The sequence below is a fragment of the Macaca mulatta genome, chromosome X (assembly GCF_049350105.2).
Source record: "Macaca mulatta isolate MMU2019108-1 chromosome X, T2T-MMU8v2.0, whole genome shotgun sequence".
Taxonomy (NCBI): domain Eukaryota; kingdom Metazoa; phylum Chordata; class Mammalia; order Primates; family Cercopithecidae; genus Macaca; species Macaca mulatta.
This window is the reverse complement of record NC_133426.1, coordinates 26383144-26389693: the sequence shown is the minus strand read 5'-3', so window position 1 is coordinate 26389693 and position 6550 is coordinate 26383144. Positions and strand designations below refer to the sequence as shown.

General features: G+C 40.6%; 1 pseudogene; it reads right to left on the bottom strand.

Moving 5' to 3' along the window:
• Window positions 1-3062: 3062 nt before the first annotated feature.
• On the bottom strand, window positions 3063-3776 carry LOC100428110 (homeobox protein VENTX pseudogene; annotated as a pseudogene).
• Window positions 3777-6550: the final 2774 nt, after the last annotated feature.

The following is a 6550-nucleotide window of genomic DNA, read 5'->3' as shown; positions in this document are numbered from 1 at the left end:
AATGGCTTTGGGCATCTCTATAGTAACACAGTAACAACAACAACAGAAGACATCAGAGCAATGTGTTAAAAATGTAGTATAACTATGAATAAAGCATGTGAGAGGAAAATAAAAATATTTTCAGACAATCAAATATCTCAAAAATATACTTCCCATGCACTTTTTTTTTTTTACAGTAATTAACCAAAGGATACCCTCTAATAACATAAGCCAATAAGTGAGGAAAGAGGAAGAAATGGCAACGTTATACAGGAAAATTTCAAAGAAAACTTAACAGGATCGTGATTACGAGAGGGTACCAGGTAACAAGTGTGCAGCAGGCATAAATAGCACTAGTCCAGATGAATGCATGATGTTTATTCAATACTGATTTAACCAAAATTTTCATGACAATAGCAGGCATTGGAAAGAGGAAAAACATAGAACTGGCATCATGAAAGAGTTAATCTATAACTTACCAGAAGATGAAGTGAATCAGTGTAATAACTGTAAGCACTCTTCATGTGGTGTGTGTGTATGTGTGCATGCGCACATACTTGTGTGCATTTTCTCCATATTTATCTACAGTTTTTAGAAGAGATGGATTTAAAACTGATTCATCACTGCACTTCTGCTGAAACTTGAAGTTTGATAATAATTAACATTTATAAATAAAAATAGCTATATTTACATATTATGTAAAACTATGGAGATATATAAATGCCAAATTAAGCAATTGAAAGATTCAAAAGTGTTTGCCCCCAGGATCGAGAAGTAAGACTGGGGAATGATGGGACAGTATCACTGTATTTTTATTTTAAGCTTGGTACTGCATTTAATTTGTCAAACTACATATGTCAATGATAAAATAAAGTTACTTTAAAATTAACAATACCAAACTTATTGATCTAGTTGATTTATTTTATTACCATGTAATATATTTTAGGTATCTTTGAGCAAAAGGTATTGGCCTTTTCTACAGGTTTTTAAAATGTTCATGTGAAAAAAATAATTACTACCCAGATACTTTATCTGCATGAAGACAAACAGAAATTTCCAAATGTCCAAAACAACAACAGCAACACTAGTACATTTGCTGGTATATTATCTGATGCAAAGTGTTCATGCAATAAAGGTTCAAATGAATGAACAAGTAATGTTACTCTTTATTCACAGCCTTTACTAAAGATACAGAATACTTATGGTTTGATCATTGATTACAATTCAGTTCTACATGCCTTGAGAAAGTAGAAATAATGTTTAGTGAGTGCCTAGCTACCAAACAATGCTTATGGAGTAAGATTCATTGCATTTAAACATGCATGTTTATGAGGACATGAAATAGACACATTGAGATTCATTAATTTACTCATTTTTCAGAGAGCATGGATTAAGTACCTTAGCAGGCATTACTCTAAGATGAAAGGATGAAAAGGAAAGTAGGTCACAGTCCCTGCCTTCCAATGATTCATGGTATGTTTCTGAGCAACAAATAACTACACATTTTCTTTAACTTATACAAAATGATTCCATTATCTTTACTTCACATGTGACAAAATACACAGAGATTTAATAACCTGTCAACAGTCAAATAATTTTTAAGTGACAACATGAGGATTTAAACTTAAATTTACCTTACTCCAAAATTTGCTTTCAGCTACTGCAGATTACCTGTATTGTCCTCAGAAATAATTGTTTCAAAGACGTATCAATTGTTAGGAGATGTTCTAAGGTTAACTCTATGTTACCATTTAACATTATCAACAAGGTTAATACGATTAAGTACATATGCATAGGTCTGATCATTCTAGAAATCTAACACTGGTTGTTTTTTGCATGTTTCTGTGAAGAAAAATGCCATTAATGCCAACAGTTAGAGCCTACCACAATTCTTGTACCCTTCATATTAGAAATACCATTAAGCAAAATTTCCATTTTCTAACTATTCTAACTACTCTATTCTAGAGTAGCTTAAATTGTAGAACTTAAAAACATCTTTGAGGTATGATATAACTATAATTTTTTTCCATTCTTACCTGAGGTTGTATTATAAAAGCACATGCTGGTTGTAAACACTTCCAACAATGCAGAAATGAGCAAGGGGAAAGTGGAGCTTGCTGTGGACACGGCCACAGGACCACGCTTTTGTTCCTGTTGGGATGCCTGGGTCGGTTTCACAGTTCGCCTCGCAGTCCTGCAGGCTGAACCCGTCTCTCTGGGCGCCCCGCGCTGCCTGCCTCCTGGGGACTCTAGGGTGACGTGGATGGATGCCCGCTTGTCTACGGTTCGGCGCGTGCAGTCAGGAGTCTGCACCAAGAATGGTCCATCAATGAGGGAGAGTCCTCTCCGGGAGGGGCTTCCGTGCCTCCCATTCTGGGCCCTTCCAGACTTTTTGCAGGAAGTGCTGTCCTTGAGTCATTCTGTTTTGTCCTGAGGCTGCTGCGAGGAAGGGGACAGATGAGCACATGCTGGAGGGTGGGGACATGCGGGACGGCTTCAGTCCAGGCACAGCCGCAGGTCCCCGGCTGCCCCACTTTCCCTGGCCGGAGAAGAGCAGCCCTCAGCAGGCTGCGGGCACAGTCCCAGCTTAGAGCGCACTGCAGGGCCCCAGCATCCCCGCCTTAATTTTCACCTTTGTTCCCTCCTGTTTTCCAGCTTTGGAGTCCTTGTTAAGAGGAACTCGAACCACAAGGTTATAAACACGACACCTGCATTCCCTTCCAATCCTTCATGGTTTTCTTTTTTACACACAAAGCTTACAACCTTTACTTTTTCCACCTGGAAAACCAGTTTTTCCAATACTTCAAAATACAAATATCCTTTTATCATATGCTGAAAGCCCTACCCACAAGCCCACTTCTGCCTTTGACTCTGTTCACTGACCCTTCATTTGCTTCCTAAACTGACCCTTTTGGTAACTTTCAGTGAAGAGGTGGCTTTAATAAATATATTCTCCAGCAATCTCCAGAACCTTTGCGTTGGTCAGGGTGAGAGGTGCCGCAACGATGTAAACAGAACAGCTGAGTCCTCCGGGTAGGCGCCCAGTGCGAGCTGCACAGACCGCGTGTGTGGGAGTCATGGAGTCAGAGGCGCTTCCTCAAAATGCGTCCCCCCAACCCCCACTTCTCCAGAAGAGCACACAGGCCCCAGGGCCCCCAGGACAGGGCTGGTCCGAGCGTATGCACGCCACTTCCTGGTCTTCGGGGGTGGTACGCCGGAGGCTGCCCGTAGCAGGAAGCCCATGCAGAGGCAAGGAGCCAGGGGGCAGCATCAGAGCCTGGGGCCCGGGCAGGGGTGCCCAAGGGCATAGCGGCTGCAGGCCATTGGCAAGGCCAGAAGACGGTGAGTGGAAAGCCGGGGGCGCGTGGAGAGACCCCGAGAAGGGGTTGTGCAGCTGGGAGTCCTGCATTTGCCATTCGTGTTTCATCCGGCGATTTTGTAAGCAGGTTTTTATCTGGACCTCCGAGAGCTGCATCTCCCTGGCCAGCCTCTTCGGCTCCAGAGGGCCCAGGCAGTGCCGGAAGACGCCCTCCAAGGCATGGACCTGCCCCGTGGTGAAGGCAGCCACTGTCCTCTACAGCACGGGCCGATTTGAAGACCTAGCTTCCTTGATGCTGACGGCCTGAGGGGGCTCCCGGGTGCCGGATGTCTGGCCCGGGCCAGGGAGGCTCCCGGGGAGATGTCCGCAGGCCTCGGGGTATATGTCGGCCGGAGCAGCTGCTCTGGGAGAACCAATCCAGGGAGCCAAAGCTGGAGGGCTGCTGCCGGCCACGAGGTGGGGAGGAGGAGAGACGCATGGCGGTCAGGTGGGCCGTAGGGAAGGCCAGGTGGGGCTGGCCAGGCGCAGGATCCACCACAGCTATAAATTTTATTAGTGATAATGTAAGTAAGGTGTAGAGACATTAAGTGGCTAATGAAAGATCAGAGCTACTGTGAGAACAGTTTGGGGATTGAATCCAGGCTTGCTAACACCTAGTGCTAACTCCAGAGAGTGTGAAAAGAAACATTGAAGAATCACCGTGTAGACTGTTTTCAATATATTACTTGCTGGGTTTTATTTCCTAATGATTCTCTTATGCAGGCTTTTTCAAAATGACTGGCAAAAGCCAAAAAATATTCCATTAAAAATAGGTATGTTTTGATAAATAGGAAAATAGTAGACATTCTAGAAAAGATGAGTAAAAGTGGATTCTTTTTAAAGTTGAATAAACTCTACTATGTAGCACTAAGAAACAATTAATTAGTTGTATATAGAGTCTAAGAATACATTTTAAAAAGGCATTATTAGTCTGGGCACGATCGCTCACCCCTGTCATCCCAGCATTTTGGGAGGCCAAGGCGGGAGAATCGCTTGAGTCCAGGAGTTCAAGACCAGCCTGGGCAACATGGCAAAAACCCCGTCTGCACAAAAAATACAAAAAAAATGCCATGCATGGTGGCGCATGCCTATGGTCCCAGCTACTCTACAGGCTAAGGTAGGAGGATTGCTTGAGCCCAGGAGGTGGAGGTTGCAATGAGCCAAGATCATGCTACTGCTCTTCAGTCTGGGTGACGGAACAAGACCCTGTCTCAAGAAAAAGAGGGGGGGAGTGGTTATTGAAAAGAAAAGTGAGGAAACACAAGAACGAATTGTAGCATACTATTCGTAGCATTCATGAATATTAAAATAAATAATAATATATTTGTCAAGGATACAAATATGTATTAGGATATAACACAGTATAGTAAGTACCATGGTGGTAATATATGGTGGGAGGAAGTGAGTGTGGACATTGAGACAAACGAGCAAACACAAAATAGTATTTTAAAAATTAAATAAAACAAGAATGGAGCCTTGCATAGCCTGCTAATGTGAGAAATAGGAGTAACTGAGCTCTCTGCACCTGAGGTCCAAAAAGCAAATAAAATATATTATTGTTGATCTTCTTTAATAAAATCAAATTTTTAAATAAGTAATTACAAATATGAGTGATAAAGACAATCCTGCACAATTTATAAATAGAATAAATCTTTAATTGTTGGAATTTTGTTACATTTACAAAAATGATTTTATAAGACTTCTTTTATTTATTTTTAAGTTCCAGGGTACATGTGCAGGATGTGCAGGTTTGTTACATAGGTAAACGTGTGCCATGATGGTTTGCTGCACTCATAACCTAGGTCTTAAGCCCAGCATACATTAGCTATTTTTCTTAATGCTCTTCCTTCCCCCACCCCACTTCCAGACAGGCCCCAGTATGTGTTGTTCCTCTCCCTGTGTCCACGTGTTCACATTGTTCAGCTCCCACTTATAAGCGAGAACATGTGGTGTTCGGTTTCCTGTTCCTGCATTAGTTTGCTGAGGATAATGGCAAAGGACATGATATTGTTCCTTTTTATGGCTGCATAGTATTCCATGGTGTATGTGTATGACATTTTCTTTATCCAGTCTATGATTGATGGGCATTTGGGATGATTCCATGTCTTTTCTATTGTGAATAAGGCTGCAGTGAACATACATGTGTATGTATATTTGTAATAGAATGATTTATATTCCTTTGAGTATATACCCTGTAATGGGATTGCTGGGTCAAATGGCATTTCTGGTTCTAGATCTTTGCAGAATCGTCACACCGTCTTCCACAATGGTTGAACTAATTTATATACCCACCAACAGTATAAAAGCATTCCTATTTCTCTATAAGCTCACCAGCACCTGTTGTTTCTTGATATTTTAACAATCGTCATTCTGACTGGTGTGAGATGGTATCTCATTGTGGTGTTGATTTGCATTTCTGTAATGATCAGTGATGTTGAGCCTTTTTTCATGTTTGTTGGCCACATTAATGTCTTCTTTTGAGAAGTGTCTGTTCATGTCCTTTGCCTGCTTTTTAATGGGGTTGTTTTTTTCTTGTAAATTTCAGTTCCTCATAGATTCTGGATATAAGACCTTTGTCAGATGAATAGATTCCAAAAATTTTCTCTCACTCTGTAGGTTGACTGCTTACTCTGGTGAGAGTTTCTTTTGCTGTGCAGAAGCTCTTTAGTTTAATTAGATCCAATTTGTCAGTTTTTGCTTTCTGACACACAGACAAATGGAATAGAAAAGAGACTTCCAAGGAAGTCTAAAGGACCCAGCTAATTTAGCTTCCTAAAAATTTAGAACAGTTGCTAAATCTCCTTCAGTGAGAATATCTGGTTCTTTCTCAAATATTTATTTTTAATATTTTTATGATGTATATATCACTAATTTTTAACTTATACTTCCCATGCTGCCATCACTTCACAAAGTGTCAATAACTGAAACACACATTATTAAATATGTTGCATTCTATAACACTTAAATATTTTATAAAACTTAAGAATATTTATGCAAATGAAGGTAACATTGCTTATAAATGATGCTTTATATTGCAAGACATGCCAGTTTCTATGTACCTATCCATCATACATTACCTATAAGATAAATAGAAATCAATGATTTAAGTTTGGTAGACCAGCTTTCACATAAACATGTAAGTTCCTAATGATAACATGGGAACTAAAATTAAAACAATCTGCAATATTTAGATATTTTGGTTAAGTTTTGACA